This window comes from Euleptes europaea, chromosome 6 (assembly GCF_029931775.1).
Source record: "Euleptes europaea isolate rEulEur1 chromosome 6, rEulEur1.hap1, whole genome shotgun sequence".
Taxonomy (NCBI): Eukaryota; Metazoa; Chordata; class Lepidosauria; order Squamata; family Sphaerodactylidae; genus Euleptes; species Euleptes europaea.
This window is the reverse complement of record NC_079317.1, coordinates 59,383,226-59,406,144: the sequence shown is the minus strand read 5'-3', so window position 1 is coordinate 59,406,144 and position 22,919 is coordinate 59,383,226. Positions and strand designations below refer to the sequence as shown.

The window sequence follows — 22,919 nt, the reverse complement described above, 5'->3', positions numbered from 1 at the left end:
GGATCTTATATTGGATACAAATGGAATCATATTGGATTACCCAGCCTCCCAGCCCCTCCTGCTGGAACAGAAGACAGCCACAGTAAGACCCCTTTGGGGGCTTTAATCTATATTTTTTCTTTTCTGTGTGTGTGTGGGGGGGAAAGCAGAGTCTGTGTGTGTGTGTGGGGAGGGAGCAGTTTCTGTGGGTGGGGGGGGGAAGCCAAAGGGGGCTTTTGCCGGTTCTGCCTGGGGTGTGTGTTCCCCCTCCAGTCTCTCTCTCCCTGGTTTGAGGGGGGGGGGCTTCATTTTTATTCTTCAGGTTTTTCCTCATTCATAAGATCAGTTAGGTTATTGATGCTTGCTCAAAACTGGTTTTCAAATGGTGACTTAAAGAATGCATCTGCCTGGTCCCAAGTCCAATGCAAAAGGAGACATTCCACCCCCTCCTGCTCATTATGCATAGCTAGCTGCCTCTGTCCCTTTCCATGGTATGCAAACTCCCAGGTGTCAGGTGTTGCTATGCACTGTTGCAAAGGTTTTGCATTGCGTGCTTGTGTTGCTTTGCAGTTGTATTGTTTTGCAAAATTCTTCACACCTGCCCCGCCCTTTGCATATTTGCAAAGGGGTTGCTCTGCAGTTGTGTTGCTTTGCAAAGTTCTTAGCACCTGCCCCGCCCTTGCTCTCATCAGCTGTTTGTCGGGCCGGGAGCTTTGTGCGTGGGCGGCAAGCTCTGCGGAGAGATCCACATTAAGGGTGGGGGGGACCCCTTTCAGGGCCCATATCTCAGCCCCCCCTGACCCAATCTTTACAAAACTTGGGGAGTCTTTCAATATACGTCCTTTGAAGCTCTGCTGAAAGTTTGGGACCTCTAAGCCCAAAAATGCCCCCCCCCCAGAGCCGCGGAAAGGCGCGGTTGTGTTTTTAATGGCTTTATTCGGCCGAATTTTTTTCCCGAACTTTGAATTCCCGCCGAATTGAACGGATCCGAAGTGGGGGAGTTCGGACTTCGGCACGTACCGAACCCACAAGGGCCAAATTCGGCCGAATCCGAACTGTACCGAATTTATTTTTTTTTGACAGCCCTATAATGTTGTGCTCAGGCATAGTAGAAGGCAGTACACACACTTGCAATAATTCACTATTGAGTTTCCATAAACACTGCTTAATAAAGAGCAAAAAGAGGATTCTGTTGTCTTCCCAACGGGCTGACCGGATACTAAACTCCAAGTCAAGAAATGTTTCAGTCCTCCTGTGATATCTGTGGCAAACCAGTAGGAGAGTCCTTTATCTTCCATGCCACCTTGTATTAGGAAAGGGCCTGGCTTATAAAAGTAGCCCAAGAAAGGAAAGCATTACAGTGGGCTAACAACGAGCTTTTAAAAAAATACTCGCTGCTTGAAAGATGGGGAAAGCCCTAAGATTTTAACTACACAAAACGCTAGTGGGATGTAGTTTGAACCAACGTTAAGCTTTAAATACTCCAGTGCAGTCTTTTATCTGTAGCTATCAGGACAACACATACAAGAACAAGTAGTACTCACCGTCCTTCAGAGAAATGCATTCACTCCCTCGCCTGCAGTTATAGAGCACCACATTTGGGGGGTGGGGAAAGGAGGCTGATAGGTGGGATACTAGATCCTTGTTGCCGTGCTGCAAAGCAATAACAGCCTCCCATGCAAGCTTGTACAATGCATGTTTTTCCTTGTCCAGGGGGCACTCCCATGAAGGAGTCACTCCCCTTGGAGGAGTCACCTGGTTGAGAAAGGAGTTAGGAACCAGTGTTTCCCGGCCTCTCCCATGGAATCTACTCCTGTCTGAACTGCCTAATCCAGTTTTAGAGGAGCTTTAGTCAAGTGCTGTAACCCCAATGGACACATAGATCTTTGAGGAGGAGGGGGGAGGGCATTTCTACACCAGAAAACTTAGTGAAAAGTGTAACACATGAAGGTGCCTTATACTGAATCACACCCTTGGTCCATCAAAGTCAGTACTGTCTACTCAGACCGGCGGCAGCTCTCCAGGGTCTCAGGCAGAGGTCTTTCACATCACCTACTTGCCTAGTCCCTTTAACTGGAGATGCCGGGGACTGCACCTGAGACCTTCTGCATGCCAAGCAAATGCTCTACCACTGAGCCACAGCCCCTCAAAGAAAAGGCGGGGGTTCACCAATGCAGAGAAGAAGAAAAAATGATGGTGCTATGGGAATTTTTGGTGTTATTATTACTCAAAGATGCCAACACGTTTTGCACGCTGCCTCAAGACAGTTTATAACACTGCTTCTTCAGATGGTTTGCCTTAAAGATCCCCTGACAAAACAATGTGTGAACCCTTGATTGATACATAATACCCAGAAATCTCCCACTGACAAAGAGTAAAGCCAATGAATGCAACAGAAGTACAGGCATTCATCTTCAAAAATCCCAGTAGTAAAGTGACACATCTTTGAAGAGAATGCATGTTGAGTCAGATCAGATTCTGCAGTTTAAAGGGATAGAGTTCACAGTCCAAAACACTACCTATGTTCCTCCAGCACCTCTAATGGTTGCTTGCATGAGCCAAGTTTACAGCCACACTTTGAAAACTGCTGTTAGACGTCATACTCCTACGCATGATCCTAGGCTCCAGCTTCCTAGATGCTTCTGTCCTGACGTTCAACATATAAGATTTCATTGGTTCAGGGTACTCTACTTTGTACTGTTCAAAAAGAGACACCACATCACTAGAACTTTAAAATATGTAATTAAATTTGACTAGAAATGTGTATTTCTGGAAAATTTGAAGTCATGCGGAAGAAGTTAATTTGGGGGAAAGTTTAAATACATGTGTAATTACTTTATCTGTTATCAACACAAGCTTATTTTACTGCTTTAACATCAATTGTAACTAAACATATAAAACTATTATTTGGCATATTAATTTAGAAGCATAAATGCCTTCGTTTTCTACAAGCAAAATTGCAAACCATCCAATAGAAAAAGGACCAAACAGTTGTAACCCATGCTTGCTGTGTGTGTGTGTTAAGTGCCGTCAAGTCGTTTCCAACTCATGGCGACCCTATAAATCAATGTCCTCCAAAGTGTCCTATCCTTAACAGCCTTGCTTAGATCTTGCAAATTGAGGGCGATGGCTTCCTTTATAGTCAATCCATCTCTTGTTGGGTCTTCCTCTTTTCCTGCTGCCTTCAACTTTTCCTAGTATGACTGTCTTTTCCATTTACTCTGGGGTGGGGCTAGGGGAGGATGGGGGGAGATGGGACTACCTCCTCCACGAGTTTCACGGGCCCCACTTGTACATTCTGATTGAGTAAAACCTTGTATTGAAAAGCACTTCACTCAGTCTAAAAGAGAAAACATTTCACAGGAGTTTATTTCAGTGCTTCCTTCAACTTCCATTTTTTTTCTTTAGGAGAAACTGAAAAACAATCCTTAGGAAAAGAAATACCTCCTAAATTGTTCTAGATTTTTCCAGGCCTTTGCATCTCTAGACGAGATGGGGCTGCAATCAGTTCATCTTCACCAAAGTTGTTCTCTAGACAATCAGCTACATTTTGCCTTCAAGTCAAAAGAGCAGGCTGATAACTGAGAGGTCAGACCTTCCTCCAGCTTCCCCTGTTTCTTTATCCATCCAGAATGGCTATCTGTGAAACTGCAGGCAAGCATGCCATAACTAGAGGAAGACACACTGTCATCGCCCTTCTTTTATTATTTTAAAAAACACCTAAAAGTGTACTGCCACCTGTTCTTGCACTATTCCCACAAGGTCCGAAATAGCACCATTTCCCACCACTTATAGCATCTAGGCTTAATGTTTCCAAGCTGCTGCCCTCATCAGTTGCAGTCATGATATTTTTAAACTTCTTGATATATGATGGTATCGCTTATGTTGACTCATCTCCACATGGACAAGCCAACCCTGCGGTGCGCTTAGAATTAATTTTGCCATGCGTGTTTTGTGCATTTTTCATTCTAAAATAGAAAGCTTGCCTATGAAAGCCTGACAACAGGTTTGTGAGTGAGTGTGAGAGAGGGAGAGTATGCATGTTTTAAGATGGAAGGGACAGTAGCCCATCTGCCTCCCTCCAATCTCTGTACTGTTGTGGGAATATTTTTACCACCCAAACCCTCCCTGAGTGGATAAGTATCCAACTGACTTTGTATAAGCTTAAAGCTGTGCTGGTCTAGTCTCCTAACTGATAGTTTACACCAATGCCAGATTGTTCCCCCCAGTATTTAACCTACATTTTTCTTGTTAGAGCACAAGCCCTGAGGCTTTTCTGTATTTGATCATTACTAGGAATGGATTTATACATTCCTCATCCTCGTTGTGAAGCAGCTGAACTATAATTTGACTGCAAGGAATGGTTGTCTGCCCACATATCTATTAGTAGTCTAGAATTCCTGTGTTTCACTCTGATATTCTCCTTGTTTGCAAGGATGTTCAAGAACGATGCCACAAACTAAGCCAAGGGACTACTGGAGCCAAGTAGAGCAGAATAATTTTGCATTTTAAATAAAACCAATGTACTGTGAACCCACATCACAGGCATATTTGATTTTTATATAAAGATCTAAAAATTTCAACAAGTAAGAAGCAAACCAGTTTTAACTGATTTTCTTTCGATTGTGAAGTACCGCAAAATACATATATTGGCCAAGAAGTCAATTTGGTTGCTTCTTTCTTTACAAAGGTTCATGTTTTCTTCTGTCTCCCATTTGAGATTTTTCCACCAATTCCTTTAGTTTGAAAATTGCTCTGCAATGGGCTTTTGCGTCAGCCATGTACCCAAGCAGATTTTCCACTAAGCCTGCCATATAAGCACTATTTTCAGGACCAGCCCAAGGTTTTTTTGGCACCCTATACAAATGATGACTTTGTTGCCTTCCTCTTCAATAGAGAGAAAAGCGGCATGTCTAGAATTAATATTCGGTTTTACTTACTTGGCATTCAAAATGAACAGTGTAACAATAAAATATATTTTATTGGTGTTTTTTTTTTAAAAAACCTTTTTATTAACCCTAATATAATTTTTTAGTTGGAACCCTTTTGCACTAAGCTATCAATTTGGGTGAACATTTAGAACTTCGCTTTACATGCTTTTCCAAATTGGGCAATAAGTTATTTGAGACCTAGTTTTGAGCCTTGAAGAAGCCACAACCCAGCCCATACCTTCCCTACCTCTGGGGACCAAGGTGTGCTTTCCAGGCCACATCTTTCACACTGAGCACTCAAGCAAGCAGGAGCATTCTCCTAAGCCTTTCCTCCTCAAAACCAGTATCTACAAAGCTGCCCACAGCCTGGCCTAGGACCACACTTTCTGGGCATACAGTGCCCGGATTTTAGGCCCTGATTCACTCATCCAGAGCAAAAATGAGATACAGTAACCAGGGTTACAGTGAGGGAAAAAAAGTATTTGATCCCCTGCTAAATTTGCCCGTTTGCCCTCTGACGAAGAAATGACCAGTCCATAATTTTAATGGCAGGTTTATTGTAGCTGTGAGAGACAGAATAACAACAGGAAAAACCCCAGAAACCCTGAAGACAAAAGTCAGAGATTGATGTGCATTATAATGAGTGAAATAAGTATTTGATCCCTTTGCAAAAGATGACTTAGTACTTGGTGGCAAAACCCTTGTTGGCAATTACAGAGGCAATTACTGACTGCTGGATGGTCTGGTTTGACATGATCAGTAGTTATTAAAAGGTATATCTTTTTGTAATGTGTTTTACACCATTGTATCTTTGACATTAAAATATACCGGAAGCTACCTTGTGCAGGAATTAGAAAGTTATATTTTTTAAAAAAGAAAAATTACTAAGTTCGAAGGACTGTAAATGGGCACTGATGGGGGAATGAATGAAAACATGTTATTTTCCTCCCAACTTGATTGCACTATTCTTATACCCTTCTAAAATCCCTTTAAAGAGGAAGTTATGCTACAATTCCCTAAACTGTTCCACTGTTCCTTTAAAAAAAAAATCATTGTGCCAACATAATGCTTAAGAATAAGGCACTCATTGTAGAAAAGTGCCTTAAGCTTCCTCCTGACAGTATTTACATTCACTTCAATGGAAGACAGGATCTTGGGACAGGAAGTTATTTCCAAATGCATACCCCTTGGCAATACAGCTTCTATGAGATATCCTATAACTGCAAAACAAGGTTTACATACATGAAAGCAATGAATACATTAAAAATCACAATCATGTGCATTCAGATGGTGTGTTGACCGAACTAATAATAGTGGTTGTTTGGGTAAAGTACTGAGCTCATAGGTTCAAGATAGGGTTGCCAGGTCCCTCTTCTCCTCTGGCGGGAGGCTTTTGCATTTATGTGCGTGTGTGCGCGCCGACGCACGTGCAGCACTTCCACTTTAGAACTGGAAGTGCCGCCACGCAAAGGGCCTTTACCTCTTAGTTTGAGTGGTAAAGCGGCAGTTTACCACTCAAACTAAGAGGTAAAGGACCCTCGTGAGGCGGAACTTCTGGTTCTAAACCGGAAGTGCTGTGCACGGTATGCACACACGCACGTTTGCCTGCCGACCCTCAGGTGGTCGGCAGGCAGAGGGGACAATTGCCGGGGGTTTGCCTTTAAAGGAAAAATCTCATCATTATTATGCAAGAGGAAGAATCGCCATTATTCGCTTCACATTACAACCCTTGCACCAAAACCTTTCAACTACCACTCAGTTTCTCACTGTGTGTAATAATTACCATTCTCGACAGGCATAATCTTTAATAAGTTGTAATGGCTAATGTGCACCATGTATTTAGGGATTTAATTCATTTATACTCTGCCTTTCTCCCCATTGGGGACCCAAAGTGGCTTATATCATTCTCCTCTCCTCCATTTTACTAGTATGTTTGCTCCTACTCACCCACAGAGCATACGGTTCCACTTGGAGAATCATGTCCTAATTCCAGAGGCAAAATATTGGCCTGCAGTATGCACAATTCAGGTCTTTTCTGTTTGACAGTGTTATGAAAAATATTTAACCTACAGCCTCTGTTGCCTGCAGTCATCTACATTATAAGTAGATATGATGACTTTCAAGATGTTTCTAGTTTGGGGTCACTATTCTTGAGCATGACAACTCTATATACTGGCAACATACAGCAGATGTACGAAGAGTGAGCTCTGTGTGACTATTACTAAGGTCTATGATTTACTAGAACATTTACTAGAACAGCAGTCTTTAGTAACCGCTATAGCCAAACTTCAATATCAGCCATGCAAAACTAGCATTTTTGAGGGAACCTCCATAGCCAGAGAAGCAGAGAAATAGAATAAAAGCCTAGGGTCTAAAACAAAAATAGGAGGTAAATATAGAGGAATGCATTCACCTAGGAACTTACTGCACCACATCACCTGCTTCTACACAATGAAATCACCTACTCTTTATCAAGAACATGGAGAACTCCTCCTCTAAGCTCAACACAGGCCAGGCTAAGTTGCAATGTTGTTCCACACCCACACTGACAAGCATGCACAGCAATAAACCAATCCCACAACAAAGTGAGCAATAAGAGTTTATGCAAGAAAAATCATAATAGGTGATTTTTTGTTTTGCATTGTTTCATTCCTTAGAGTCCACGGTGTTTTTTTTAACCATTTCAGAATAGTAATCTGAACAATCATCACCTTTACAGCAGTCATTTTGCTAACCACAGACTAGACAAACTGCATATATACATTCTGTTAAAACTTTTTAAAAAGTTATTGGGAAAGTTTACATTTGCAAATAAAATATATATTCATTTTATTGAGCTTCTCAGATGAAACGGCACAGTCAACTATATTTAAAAAGGTAGTAAGAGTGGAGAAATATTTGTCTGAACTGAAAACATTACCAAAGTACACAAAATAGTTCCACCATGCCATTTCAGTAAAGACAATTACATGCATTTTTTGCACGCCTCATGAAGACATTCTTAAACCCACTGGGTGGTCTCCTACTTTAAACTGGAAAAGCTTCCTCCAGCTTAAGTGGCTCTTCCTCTGATGGAAAGCTTCATACTTTGCTTAATAAAGTGGTAGGATGCAGGCCACTGTTACTGAACTTGTTAAACCCAAGATAATCTTGACTTCAGTTTTAAAGGCGATAAAGACACAAGGCTGGAGTGTACCCTAAACTGCGATAAGCTACATCACACACAATGCTATTTTTAGATTTCTTGATTTTAATCCAATCTTGTTTCGTTTTACTTAAAATATTTATATCCCTCCTTATCACCTTAGACTCAAGTCGGTTAACAAGCATCAAAAAGCTGCAAGGACACACAAAAATGACCGTCCATTGACAAGCTAAAAACAGCGTACAGGTTCAAAACACAGATGAATCTATTGAAAAATAGTGCATGTCCTCTGAAATGAAACACTTTACATTATTTCCTGAATGCAGTGAGTGACAGGACCTACCATGCCCATTTGGCAGGCCATTTCAGAGTACCAAACACAGAAAAATCCTCTGATGTAGCTGTTGCCATATGGGCAGCCGTAGAAGAGGGTGCCCCAAGGATACGGCAGTGTGAAGATTGTAGCTAGAATGTGTGGACGATATCAGAAGATAAAGCTCTAGGAAAATTTACTAGGAAAAAATGGAATGCCCTTAAATGTATTGTGTTGGCAACATGTTAATTGAACCTATGATAAAACAAAATCACCTGTCAATCTCAGGGCTATCAACACTGGGAGTTTGAACATGCAATTACTTTTGATCATGCAAAATATTCCCCACTGTAGACTTCAAGTGTAAATTTATGCACACCTGAGATGCAAGGTTCCTATGCTATACAGTGCTTAACTTTTAATATTAAATACATAAAGTAAATAAATGTATTTAATATTAATACGCATTAAGTACTTGACTAGGTCAAGCTTAGAAATAGCTATGAAAATATAAAGACACTAGGACTGCAAAGAACTAATATGGTTGAAAGTGGATACCAGGTAGGTTGAAGCACACATTACAAAGTTTGTAGTTAAAAGCAGAAACTAAGAAGTCTCTTGTATAAAGTTCACCAAAGCCATGAACTTCCATGAGGCCTTAGTAAGCTATTAGCTCAGATTCTTGTCCACCCTCCAATTTATTTGTAATAATCTGTAAAGGCCTACCAAAAGGTATTTTAAAACAAAATGAGTCCTGTGACACCTTAAAGATTGATATATTTTAATCAATGAAGAGATTTATTGAAGAGGTATGTGGTAAGGACTTAATCATATAATGTGCTTGATGGAAGTGGCTGGAAATTTAACATAATCCATTGGACTCTGGATACTAGCCCAATTTTACCCCCTATGCCTATAGGGACTGGTGGGTGCAATTACCAATAATTTTAACTCCTATTTCTATGTAGCCTCCTTAAGATATTTTACTAAGTCTCTATTCACCTAAAGCTGCCATTTCATATTTTGTGGTATACATATATTGTCTTAACTTATGATAAGTTATGCATGCAAAAGTTTCCAGCACTTTGACAAAGAAAATGTTAATATACTAAGGCAGCTCACCTGCATTACTACAATGGGTTAAAGTAAAAGCATTACTGAGATTGTGAAGATCTGGAGTAAAGAACTTTTTAAAAGACAAAGCCCTATTTTAAAGCAAGTGCTACGATAGACACTTTTATAAGTCTCCTGTCAATGAACTAAATTAATCCTATGCTAACCTGTTGATAGTTCAACACGGCTTGGCATTATTGGCCCTGTCACTGCCTAAGTAATCCAGGAGGTAGTGTGCGGTCAATGCTGAACAAAATTACACCTCCTCCACAAGGTGAGGATCAGATACGGGTCACTATGCCAGCATTCTCACCTCCTTTTGCCTTCCACCAGAACCATTACTAATTAGTATCCACCTAATGCCACTATAAAGGTGGGCGTTTTTTAACACCAAGGAAGGCCATTTTATATTAAGGATCACTATAATCTATGAAATTAATTTAGCAGCCCAACCCAAAACCTTCTTGGGTGTTCATTTAGCTGTGTAATGATGCTGGAATCATCTACCAACAAGATCTTCAGAGATATGGAGCACATGTCCAAGCAGCTATGTCCAACATTCAATGATGCACCATTTGAGCAAGCAATCTCTGCCAACTTTTGAAAACATACTCTTAAAAATAAGTGTGTGAGATTAAAATTTAGTAGATCTGCTGGGTACCCAGATGAAATGGATTTGTGGGCTGGATTGTGCCTGTTAAACCATCAGTTGGCCATCCTTGTTTTAGGGGGAAGAACACCTGAGAAGCAACCTGCTTGGCCTTTAAAACAACAAAATCTGATACTATTCTTTGTTGAGCTTCTCTAGCTAACTCTGCATTTGGTACTCTTGATTCTCATCCCCCAAAGATAATTTACAGACTGTGAAGTCTCAGTAGTTCTTATCCCACAAGATCATGGGGTCCTAGTAATAAACCCTTAGAAAACAGAAGAATGTGCAATTTCACTCACATCCTACCTCTAGGAATTAAGAACCCCCTGAAAGCCCTTTTAAACATAGTAGTTGCTATTGGCAACAGATAGTTTAGGCTGAGATTTCAGTTTATCTTTTAACCAAATATACATAGCTATATCAACAGGAACCTTTACACTGACTATGTAATACAGTTAAGGCGTTAGGGAAAAGTCTGATTTTTCGAAACTCCTTCACTACATAGCTCTGCCTTAATCTGACGATACTTCTGTTACATGAGAGCTTTACCCTTCTGTATCTTAGTTTAAATCTATCGAAGAGGACTACTCGCAGGTTACCTAACAATTTATAAGAAAACTGGAAGTCATGAAAGTATTCTTGGCTAGGATCTAGGAGTATGTCATCACTGCAGCCAGCATAGGCATATTCAGTTTTTGACAATACACAAAATATACTTCCTTTGGGAATACTCACAGTAAATTCCAGATATTCATGCAGCCAGAACTGAGTTTTCAGGTACTAACTGCTTCATCAGCCTCTTACCAGAGAATAAACTTCCCCAAAGCTGTGTGCATTGTGTACACCGGTAGTATCCATCAGCACATGTAGATCATTACATTAAGTCTTGCCAATTTTTCTTCTTACTAATGGAACCCAAAGCCATAGTTCTGTATAGGCAATAGGCCCTTCAATTTAACAGTCTTGGAGAAGTTAAGTCTGCCTACTCTGGTGAGGAATATATTCTTATAGAAGTGATAGAGGGGAAACATAAGGATTGTAGAAACAAATACATGGTTAAAGCACTCTAAAATATGAATAGAATATAATAGAATGTTAAAATAGTAGCAGAAAAGTTTTGTGTACAGTTCCCAAAGGAGGAAGGAAGCACATCAGAACACTTTAGCAAAGACTTTTTTCTAACTAAAGTTGTCATGAAATTGGTACTAGTCAAGGCAGGCAGACCACATCAGCCTTTCCTATAAAGACTCACCACTGTAGAACACTAATTTATCTGGTGAGACATATGCATCTTCTGCTATACACAATGAAGCCAAACAGGCACTGCATTCTGAGTCAGTACTATCTATACAGAGTGCCATTTATTAATGGTATATGTGTGTATAAAACAACACATGAATGACAGCCTAGGAAAATACATGACTCGGTTTGTATTAATATTGTAGGCAAAAGTAATTATATATGTATGCACCGCTCATAAATAACATTACGAATGTCGCAATTTATGTTTGTACTGTCTCAATAGCTCCCTAATCCCACTCACTCCCATTACCCCCAAAACTTTAATATACCAGAAAGTTCCCATTATCTCTCCCATAATAGGTGTGTTTCTTTAACTAACCAGTCTGTGCATTAAGCTAGCATATGACAAGAAAGGAATATAGATGAGTGGGCTGAATTGTTACTTCCTGTCAGGAGGGGGTTCATGGAAGAGAAATCTAACTAGAAAGGTTCGTTTAGCCTGCCTATGAGACTTACAAAAGTGATCTACTAATAGGAGTTCCGCAGGGCCTGTAAAACGGAGCTATTCCACTAGGCCTATAACTGAGGACAGTCGCAAGAAGATCCATCTTTACTGGCCTCCCCATCCCGCCATCTTGAAATTGGGGGGGCTGATCTGCTGACATTTGTTGCTGTGGAACCTAGGTTTAGTAAAGGCTATCTGTGTGTGTGTAAAGTGCCGTCAAGTCACAGCCGACTTATGGCAACCCCTTTTGGGGTTTTCATGGCAAGAGACTAACAGAGGTGGTTTGCCAGTGCCTTCCTCTGCCCAGCAACCATGGTATTCCTTGGCGGTCTCCCATCCAAATACTAACCAGGGCCGACCCTGCTTAGCTTCTGAGATCTGACGAGATCAGGCTAGCCTGGGCCATCCAGGTCAGGGCAAGGCTATCTGAGTAGGGTTTTAATGATTATGGTTTTAAGGATGTACTGGATTTATATATTGGATGTATTTATGTTTTAATTATTGTTATCTGCCCTGCGCCTGGCTTGCTGGGGATGAGGGCAGGTTATAAATTTGAAAATAATAATAATAATAATAATAGCAGCAAATCCAGCTACAAAGTTCTGATTAATTAAAATAGTGCCCAGGAGTTTCCCCTCCATTTCTGGTCTAGAAGATCCGACCTTGGGTAGGCATGGAAGACCACAAGAATCTAACTTCTAATAGTTTAGTCAGTGAAAAATTACCTGGTGCCTATAGGCAATAATTTGTGTTTATCTTGTTTCACTTTCTCTTTAAGTTTTCAAGAAACAACTGCTGCTAACTTATAATAAATGAAGCATTACAGTTAAGGCATCAGAAACAATCTGGGCTTGGAGCAGGCGCTGCTATGTTCCTCTTTGGATTAAATGCCAGGTAGTAAAGGTACAGAGGCACTAAAATGCATTTTAGAGCAGCTGGCCACAAAAAGAGGGCAAGTGGAAGACCGCTCATTGTTGTCTCAGGAGCAGCAGGCCCGCCTAGACCAAGGATGCTGAAGGGATATAAGCCATGTACACATATTTTTTACTAAGGAAGACCGTTTCAAACAACAAGAAATTAACATCTGAAGTGACATACAGTGGCTATTCAATCCCTATACCCATGGTGACATATACACTTGCAAGACAGTTCAGACATTAGGGTTGCCAACCTCCAGGTACTAGCTGGAGGTCTCCTGCTATTACAACTGATCTCCAGCAGGTAAAAATCAGTTCACCTAGAGAAAATGGCCTCTTTGGCAATTGGACTCTATGGCTTTGAAGTTCCTCCCCTCCCCTAACCCCGCCCTCCTCAGGCTCTGCCCCAAAAACCTCCCTCCAGTAGTGAACAGGGACCTGGCAACCCTATCAGACATAATAATTTCCTAGTTAGAGATTATGATATGTGAGACAGCATTCTGGGACGTCTGTGTTGACTGCTGAAGAAACCTGAGGCAAAAAACGCTCCCCTGAACCAAAACAGATCTAATTGTGCAATGCAATAGAAAGAATTCCACTTCTGCTCCACCCAGAGATAAATTCACACCTAGAAACAGGAAGCTCCGTCCAGCAGTTGTTATTTTATTCTCTGAAACATAGCTGGCAAATGCTTCATTTGGTGGGGGGGAAGGCAGAAACACTAGCCAAAGGAACACATGCTGTTTTCCAAGCAAGATGTGGAGTTCTCTTAGAGGTCTGTACTCGCAACCATTATTAAACAATGGACATGCTTCAACATTACAATGCGAGCAGGATTCCAGCAATTTGGGAATGCATCTGGAGAAATTCAGAAGTATATGTTCGAAGCAGCTTTGTGGCTTTCTCCCTCCTCCCTCTGACGAGCCCTTCAAAGAAATAGATCTTATTAAGCGCAACAAGTAAGGAAAACACAGCTGGCACAAAAAGCTGTTTAACTGGTTGATTGGTTTGTATAGTCCGCAAAGCTCCTCTGACAATTCCTTTGAGGAGCTTCTGACCTGTTCTGCAACCAGGTAAGGACATTCCACAGATGGTCTTTCCCCTCCAGGTATATTAGAAACCCAGCATTACAAACCTGGTACAAGAAAACCAAAAAAAGCATATTCATTTATTTCCTTCATTGCCAAGGTTACCAAAATCTGTGGAGCCAGGTAAACATGAATGTTCAATTAAAATGCCACTCGACTAGACCTTTACACAATTCAGCTTCATTGGACAGATCAACACAGCAGTAGATACTGCAAATCCCATTAGAGGCACAAGGTTTGCCACTTTAATTTTCTGTATAAAATACAGTTTGAAACAGTGTCTCCACCTTCTCTCCTTTGACAAAAAGACTGGGGAGGCAAGGGTCATCTTATATTTCTTCATTTGCAAGACTGTCTTTTCCTATTTATGTCACCCACCTGGATCCCTGAGAAGACATGGGCTAGAAACCTATATTTAATTGCGAAAGAGCAACAGGTCATGTGTTCATGTGTATGTGTTCAAACCTATATTTAATTGTGAAAGAGCAACAGTTCGAAAAAAAGTACTCCTCCAGCCCACAAATGTGACAGAACGATTTTGTCTGGAGACCACCTTTGGCTACCCACTTTTTAACAATCAACACCCAGATTACCTGGAGACAGTATTTAGTTCCATCCTGTTTAGCTACAACAATTAAACGCCTCTATTTACAAGTTATGGAACACCATTTGGTATAAAACATCCAGGAGAGATTATTACTTCCTAACATCAAGACAGCCGCTTGCTCCAATGCCCCTGAAATGGGAAGTATGGGGGGCACCGATGGCTGAAGCAACCTACTCCCTTCAACAGAGACACCGCCACACTCTACTGCAGGCCCTCTGGCTCAGGTTTCAGTGCGGGAAGCAGCTCACCGCACGGCCTTCACAAAAGGCGCTCCGTAGCTTCATGTCTCCCCCATCACCACCACCATACGCCAATTGGAGGAGTTTGCTCCACAGCAGGATTCTCCACCTCCTGAGGGCCTCCCCCCTTCGCAGTCAAGGGCATGCAGGGGACACCAGCAGGGCAGGTTCCTGGAGAGGTGGCATGAAATTGTTCTACAGACATAAAGCTATCATACGGATACGAGGCATCGGAGGCGTTGTCAACTTGTAAAACTCCGCGCGCCCGTCTCGGTCCCGCCAAGCAGAGCAAGATCCCCCCCCATGCACCCCCCAGGTGGGTGTGGCCACTTCCCCGGAGAACAGCTGTTGCCTACCTACCTCCCGCCCCAGCGAAAGGGACGCCAGCCAGCCAAGAGCAACGTGGGAGGCCGAGGTCGCGGCTCCACTGCTGAATTGCTTCAGGCCGGAGGGCCGACGGCGACTCAAGGGCCAGCAGCGAATGGCTCCTGACGAGCAAGGGGGCAGAGGAAGAGAGGACCCGCTCCGACGTCTGCCCGGCCGCGCTCGGGTCCTCCTCAGCGGAAAGAAGCGCGGCTCAGCTGACTTCCCCGCCCCATCCCATCCCATCCCATGGAGTCGTCACCTTCTTGAAGCTGCAGCTGCTGGCCCGAGAGGCACAATCGCGCTCTGTCTCTCCTCCGGGGAGGCTTTCCGGAACGCGCCACAGCCGCGGCTCAGAACGAAGCCTGGAGCGAACGAGGCGCCCGGGCGATTGCTGGGGAACAGGTCCCAGGGACAGCGCGCACGAAGCAGCGCCCTCCTGCCCCCCCCCACCTACCTACCTCCCCACTTTCCACCCAAAGCGACTCTTCCCCGCCCCCCAAAGATCCCGTTCTTGGAGACGCGGCCACGACTCGCGCTCCACCGCAGCCTACAGGGAGAAAAGGTTACTAGGAAACTGACCTCTCCACGTTACTGCGCTCCAGTCCCGGCGCTCCGCCGAAGCAACAGGCTGCCTCCCGGTGTCCGCCTCTCTCCGTCAGCTTCTTCCCCCCCCCCCCCGGCGCAAACGACAGGGGCCTTTTCTCTTCGCCCCTCCCCCTATTTCAAGTTGGTGGGCGCCCAGGCAGGGGGGCCGCCCCTCCTCTCCACCGGTAGGCGGGCCTGCGCTGCGAGACGGCGAGCCACGGAGGCCTGGCGCGGACGGCGAGGCGGTCCGGAGGAGGCGAGAGCGCCGAAGGTCCCTGCGCTCTCCAGGCAGAGGGAGGGAGCTTCTGATCCAATTAGCCTGCTGTCGCTCTGGGGATGAAGGGAGGCCCTGCCCAGTGGCAGCAGGGGAGGCTGCGCTGGCCGCCCCGAAGGGGAGGGTAGCGGCAGAACCGCAGCCAGGGCTCGCATCCGGAACCCGGCTTCGGTGCCAAGATTCCGACTTGGGGAGGGACCGGAGGCGGCGCGCCTCTGCGCATGCACAGAGTGCGGGGCCTACCTCCCACGTCCAGGCACGGGGAGGAAGGCAGGCAGGCACCGGCGTGGTTTTAAAACAGGCGTAAGCCCAGGCACCTCTCCAGAAATTCACCATGGGCCACGACAGTTCTGTTAGGGAGAGAACACTTGGCAAAGGGAACAGAGCAGCATCAGGCGACTAGGGTAGGTGGGTATGAATAGCTTCCCCCGTGATGGGACAAAGGGCAGAGGGGCCGTCGCCCGGGCTTGGAACATGATATTCGAGGGACTCGACTCTTTCCTGGCCAAAGGAGGGAGGGAAAAGTGATTCAGAGAGGCGTTCTCCGAGTTTCAGTGCACGAACAAGCGCTGGAAGAAGTCTGGAACAGCCGAGTCACCTTTCCTGCGGCTCCGTTGCCCACGCACGCCATCCGGTTGCCTGATTCCCCGGCGCAAAGCACCGAGAGGTTTGATCGAAGAGGTTGGGTTGGTGCCGCACGTGTCCCAATGATGTGGCAACCCTATTCCCTACTTGTCTTGTCCTGTTTCCAAAGCTGCTTCCTTTGTGTAGGGAGAAGCTGTCATTTAATGGGCCTGGCCTCTACAAAACGGGTCTGGGGGAAAAGAACTGGCCAGAGCCCTTGAACAAGAGCTCTGTTCACTAGCACAGTTCTTAGAAGTGGTACAGGACATGTAGGTTTTAAACGAGAGTTGGAGGGGAACCAATATTTATAAGGTGCCACTGGACTCCTGTTTTATTTTGCTGCTACAGAATAATATGGCTACTCATCTAAATTGCCTTAGCTATCTGCTGCAGTACATTTTATTACAGAGAAAGTTTATACAGGGCTGCCAAGAGCAGCTAGATAGATTCCTTGTGGGGCCTCTTCATACCACTGAAACTCAATCTAAACATCCTATGAAATCAAATAGCCTTACTCTTCCAGATCCATAGGCCTTGATAGTGACAAGATCCCAGAACGTTTGTCATCCTAGTTCCAGAAGATCTGACTTTACATACCTTCCTGTCCCCAAGTAGGGAATCAAAATATCAGAACTGTAAAACCAAATCCTGAAACATGACTCCTGTGCAAATCCTATTGGAAGAGTATAAACCTCAACTGTACTCTCAGGAAAACTGCAAGGACACCCCATTCCCTTTGCCAAAATAATTTTTATTTACTAAACAGTTAACAATAAAACGAATACACCACCCATGAACAATATAATTGGTAATAAAATAACAACCTCTAGGAATTACAGAATTCAGTTCAGTTTTCCTTAAGCAGATTTAAATGCTGAGTTTCTCCATTGTTTAGATTTTGCTTTGAGTCATTCACTGTTAGCTTAAGGAGTACTTCAAATCCCAGCTAGTTTCACTGATCCTTAAACAAGCTTCCACTTGCTGCTTCTGGAGTATCAGCACTCAGACCCAAGTAGCTCTGAACTCAAAGTGAGCTCTTCCCAGGCTAACCTAATTCATACCGCCTGGGAAACTCCAAAAAGTGCCTCCAAGAGTCCTTGAAATGCTTTAAGAATAAGCTTTCTGCGTTCTTAAACACCAATTCAGTTTAATTTCCCACCTTATATATTCATTTATAGTAACTCATAGATGAAATTTGCTAAAGATAGACACTTGGTTATAAGGACAGGCACTATCCATAAGCAGGGAGCAGAAGTGAACTATGATTGTCAACTTTCCCATCAACAACTATATTTGAGCCTTTAAGAGCAACTCGATTTGCAGACATAAATATTACCTGTTAATCTCTACACTGGGAAAGTGTGATCTGCTGATCAAGGAACAAGACCAGATTGTTATCAATCTCAGGATATGCCATTGTGCTATTTTAATGCTTTTAAATAATTTTAAATTTTACATAGCGCTTCTAATAAATTATACTTTCAGTGTTTATACATAGACTTATATATATATTTTCTTTTCACCCAACCTTGGGTACCCAGCTTTTGTTTTTAGGTTGGGTTTATTCCCCTCCTTTTTTTCTTTCACTATTTTCTGTGCCAGGCAGCAACTTTCTAGGGCTTCAGGCAGTTGTCTTTCTTAAACCTGGTTCCCAAGACCCTTTAAATGGAAGTGCCAGGGAATAAAACTGAGATCCTGCATCTAAAGTCTGTGTGCTGATGTGTGGCCCTGAGGTAATTAGAATATGTTCTCTAGTATCTTCTCGTATTATCTCCTAATATTATTGAAGCTTATTGCTCTTTATGCTATTCTCTGTAGGATTCGAAGTAGTTATTCTCCCTCTGGTTTCTGACATAATTGTACACTGATTTGGAAGAGTCCCATTGAACATAGTTAGACTTACTTTCAAGTAAACTGAAGGCTGCACATGTTTGAAAAATAATATATTTTGCATAGTGGTTTTTCAAGGTCAAAGCAAATTCAGATGAATATCTGATAAAAAGTAAAAACGTATTGATTAATCTCAACTAATCTCAACTAAAGCATTCCCTTTAGTAGTAGTCTTCTCAAGGCTGTAAAATAATGAGTACCTCAGGGATTATGAGCAGGATACAAAATAAAATGTTTACATTTTTGGACAGCTTGCTGTTAGCGAATAACAATTTGCTGTGGTTTTAATCCATAGGTCGTTGAGGACAATGGCTGCATTGAACCACTTAACCAAGAGCAGTCGTAGGTTTCACTTAGATTACTTCAGAATAAGTAGTCAATGGATGGCAGCCATGTATGCCTTTTAATTCAAAGGATCAATCTTTTTAAAACAAGACACAAAGAATTGGAGCTGAAAGAATTAATTGATTGGTCCATTTAATCAGTTGCCGCATCAGCATCAATCATAGTTTAAATGTGCTGGCTGCAATTACTACACTTGGACTTGATTGCTTTCCTTCTCTCTTATTTGCAGTGTCAGTGATTTAACAGATAGTGTTGATTGCTCTTTCCTTCCTGTCAAGATAAAACTGTCCAATAATTTGTTTTCCTAACACAGGTTCTGTGTTGGAAACTCTTTTAATCCCCACAGCATTTCTGTAGACAGATCATGTGAGGGCTGGTATTAATTTAAAAATATTATTAATGCCCAAACAAATCCTTAGTGACTTCTGATTGTTTTAAGGTACAAAATGAAATGGGAAGGTTTTTTTTTTTAAACGGGTCTCTGAATTGACATGTAGGTAGAAATAGTTGGTGGATAACTTTTTTCAGTGTGCATTTGCAAGTTCATGTAATTGGCATGGTATTATTAGAATCCTAATTTGCATAAGTGTTGGTGTAGCAAGTAGGGTTGCCAACCTCCAGGTACTAGCTGGCGATCTGCTATTACAAATGATCTCCAGCCGATAGAGATCAGTTCACCTGGAGAAAATGGCCGCTTTGGCAATTGGACTCTATGGCATTGAAATCCCTCCCCTCCCCAAACCCTGCCCTCCTCAGGCTCTTCCCCAAAAACCTCCTGCTGGTGGCAAGGAGGGACCAGGCAACCCTAATAGAAAGGTTTGGGATTTAGGAGGATTTGTTCTATTTTTGCATACACACACACACACAGTAGCACCCCATATAAATATATATAGTGTATGTATGTTTGTGTATATGTGTGTGTGTGTAATAGTACATCTCTCTCTCTATATATATATATATATACACACACACACACACTTGTAAATTGAAGCATTTTTATCCAACTACAGAAACTGAACCTGGTGGTCTTTGAAGTAAATATACCCCAGGAACAAATCAGGCTGAGTAACCCCTGGGGTGCTACAGATTAGCACTTTAGGAATGACTCATCTTAAACCTTTCCAGCAGCATCCAAAATGGGTGTCAGCTTACCCAGCGCATTTTCCCCCAGCAGTCACTTCCATCATGTTAGTGAGCAGGATACAATGTCATTGTGTGCCACAGACACCCGTTGGAAGATAAGTGACATCAGCTTCCAGTTCCTCCATGTCTACTCCGTTTTTGAGGGGGAAGGAAGTGATTTGTATTTTTAAAAGCAATTTTTGTAAGGGCTGACCACTCCCTGTTGTGGCATTCAAATATGGTGGGGGGGCTTCTTCAACTTGCCAAATAAGCAAGCAAAAAAGAAAAAGAAATGGGGTCTCAGAAAGGCTACATCTCCTACTCTAAAATGCTCTGCCATTTTGTGGATTTTGTTTACTCTTTTTCGGTTTTAATATAGTTCTTAGCAAGTACTTTGATCCTATGAATGAGTTTCACGCTCCCTAGATGGTCTGGGCCATGGAGTACACTTCTTCTGCTAAAACTTCCGTTTGCCAGAAATCAATGGTTTTAAATGGGCTTTTGTGCAAACAGAAGTGTTAGCAGAACAAGAAGTGCGCTCTGTGTCAGGGAGTATTTAACACACCAGAACTCATTCATAGGATTCAAGCCTATGTGCCCACCTCCAGGTCTAGAGCATGCATTTTCTCACAATTAACAAAGTAGCAAAAAATAATACCACACTACTCGGCAGCACGGTGCCATTCTTCTCTGCTTTAATTAAAGGTTTGGCAGTGTTGTGTAATGGATAGAGTGTCGGACTAGGATCTGGGAGAGCCAGCTTTGAATCTCCATTCTGCCATGGAAGCTTTATGGGTGACCTTGGGCCAGTCACGCACTCTCATTCTAATGTACCTCACAGGGCTGTTGTGTGGATGAAATGGAGGAGAGAAGAAAGCAATGCAAGCTGCTCATCAATAAATCAAAACATATTATATACATAAACAGAAAGCAAAGAGTCCCAATAGGAATTAATGTTCATTCCAAGTCCCAAAGGAATTAATGTTCATTCTTGAATAAAAACTGGGTTGCCCATACGGGCCACCCAGTTTTTATTCAAGAATGAACATTAATTCCTTTGGGATTTGGAATGAACATTAATTCCTATTGGAATGAACATTAATTCCTATTGGGACTCTTTGCTTTCCGTTTATGTGTATATTTTGATTTATTAATGAGCATTATATGAATGAAGATTGCAGTACCTTATATCATTCTATTTGAGTTATTTGTATATAATGTTATGTATATAATTATGTATATAATATGTTTTGATTTATTGATGAGCATTATATGAATGAAGATTGCAGTACCTGATATCATTCTATTTGAGTTATTTGTAATCCCAGAGCCACGTGCTGTTGTTTATTGGCAACTCCGTTATCTTCAGCATAGGTTTGTTGTCAATTGAGACCACCTGGAGGTTGGCAACCCTAACCGCACCGCGCGAAACCGTCAACGCCCCTTCACGTTCCCGCCTCAGATTCCCGCGTCCCACCATCCCCCTTCCCTTTGGGGAGCCAACGGCCGTTCCAACCGCGGCCTCCTCCCGCCGCGCGCCTCCTTCAGGCGCGTCGAAGAGGGCGCCGAAGCCTCGTCAGGCGACCGGAGCGCGCCGCGCCCACACGTAGGCCCCGCCGGAACTCGGCGAGAGGCTTTTCGGCGGGAACGGCTCGCCCCCCTTCCCTTTCCAACGCCGTTTTCTCTCTCTGCCCCGGGGGCTAGGTTATGAAACTCGCAGGTTATAAAACGCCTTCCCGCTCCTTTTTATGCAGTCGCGAGGCGGGCCGCCCGGTCAGCAGCGGCTTTATCAGGGGCGGGCGCGGCCTAGGCCTCCGGAGAGCAGGTGAGGGGCGTCGCTGGCCGCTGCGCTTCTTCCCTCCCCGCCGCTTGTGACAGAGGCGCGCAAGACCGGGCGGCGTCCTTTTTCTCCGAGCGCGGCGCTCCTCTTCCTCTGTGCCGTTCCGAGCACGGAAGTGCTTCTTCCCGCCGCCCTCTTGCTTCCCTTCTTAGTTAGAAATCTTCCTGAAACTTGCGGGGGAGGGAACGAAAGGGAGAGGTTCTAGTTGGGTCGCCGTGCAGGAGCTTGTAGGGACCTCGTGATGGTCACTTTCGTTTCCCATATATTAACACGCGGCCTGTGACAATGAAATGATACTGAGCTTACGTTCGGACGTGTGAGCGTTTGCCCTTTCACGGGCTGCAAGATGGGAAGGATTATCCCTGCAAGTTAGGGTTGCCAACCTCCAGGGAGTATCTGGAGATCTGCTATTACACCTAAGCTGCCGATAGAGACCAGAGCAAAAGCCCAGTAGCACCTTAAAGACTAACAAAAATGTTTTCTAGCAGGGTAGGAGCTTTCGTGAGCCACAGCTCACTTCTTCAGATGCAGCTAGAACGTGAATCCATCTGTCTTTTAAGTAGAGGAGAGTGAAGTCAGACAAGCATCAGTATGTAAATGTTAACAGTATGTATATGTGAATAGCAGGTGTGATGGGATTAGGTGTGATATGCAGAAGAGTCTGTGATGTCCAGGGGAGAGATGGGTGTGGAGAAATCAGCATTGGTAATGGGCCATGAATGCAAGGTCCTTATTCAGCCCAGGTAAATGCATTGTCTTTATTTTGAATATCAACTGTAATTCAGCAGTTTCTCTTTCCAATCTCCCTTTGAAATTCCTTTGTTAGAGAACTGCTACTCTTAACTCTGCAACAGAAAGTCCTGGAAGGTTGAAATGTTCTCCCACTGGTTTTTGAATATTGTGGTTTCTGATAGAGATCAGTTCACCTGGAGAAAATGGCCGCTTTTGGCAATTGGACTCTATGGCATTGAAGTCCCTCCCCAAACCCCGCCCTCCTCAGGGTCCGCCCCCAAAACCTGCTGGTGGCAAAGAGGGACCTGGCAACCCTACTGCAAGTACTTGTAGCTGCTGAGATTTTTTTTGTCGTTTTCTGAAAGCATTCTAGGGTTGCCAACCTGCAGGTGAGGCCTGGAGATCTCCTG

At 43.4% G+C, this 22,919-nt stretch overlaps 1 protein-coding gene across 1 annotated transcript in view; it reads right to left on the bottom strand.

Annotated features, from left to right (window-relative positions):
- Window positions 1-15,375, bottom strand: part of PACSIN3 (protein kinase C and casein kinase substrate in neurons 3) — a 32,566-nt gene extending 17,191 nt beyond the window's left edge. Inside the window, exon 1 of the mRNA XM_056851552.1 lies at window positions 15,357-15,375. The gene's annotated coding sequence lies outside the window, so the exon portion shown is untranslated. The remainder of the gene's footprint in view (window positions 1-15,356) is intronic.
- Between the last annotated feature and the right edge of the window lie 7,544 nt (window positions 15,376-22,919).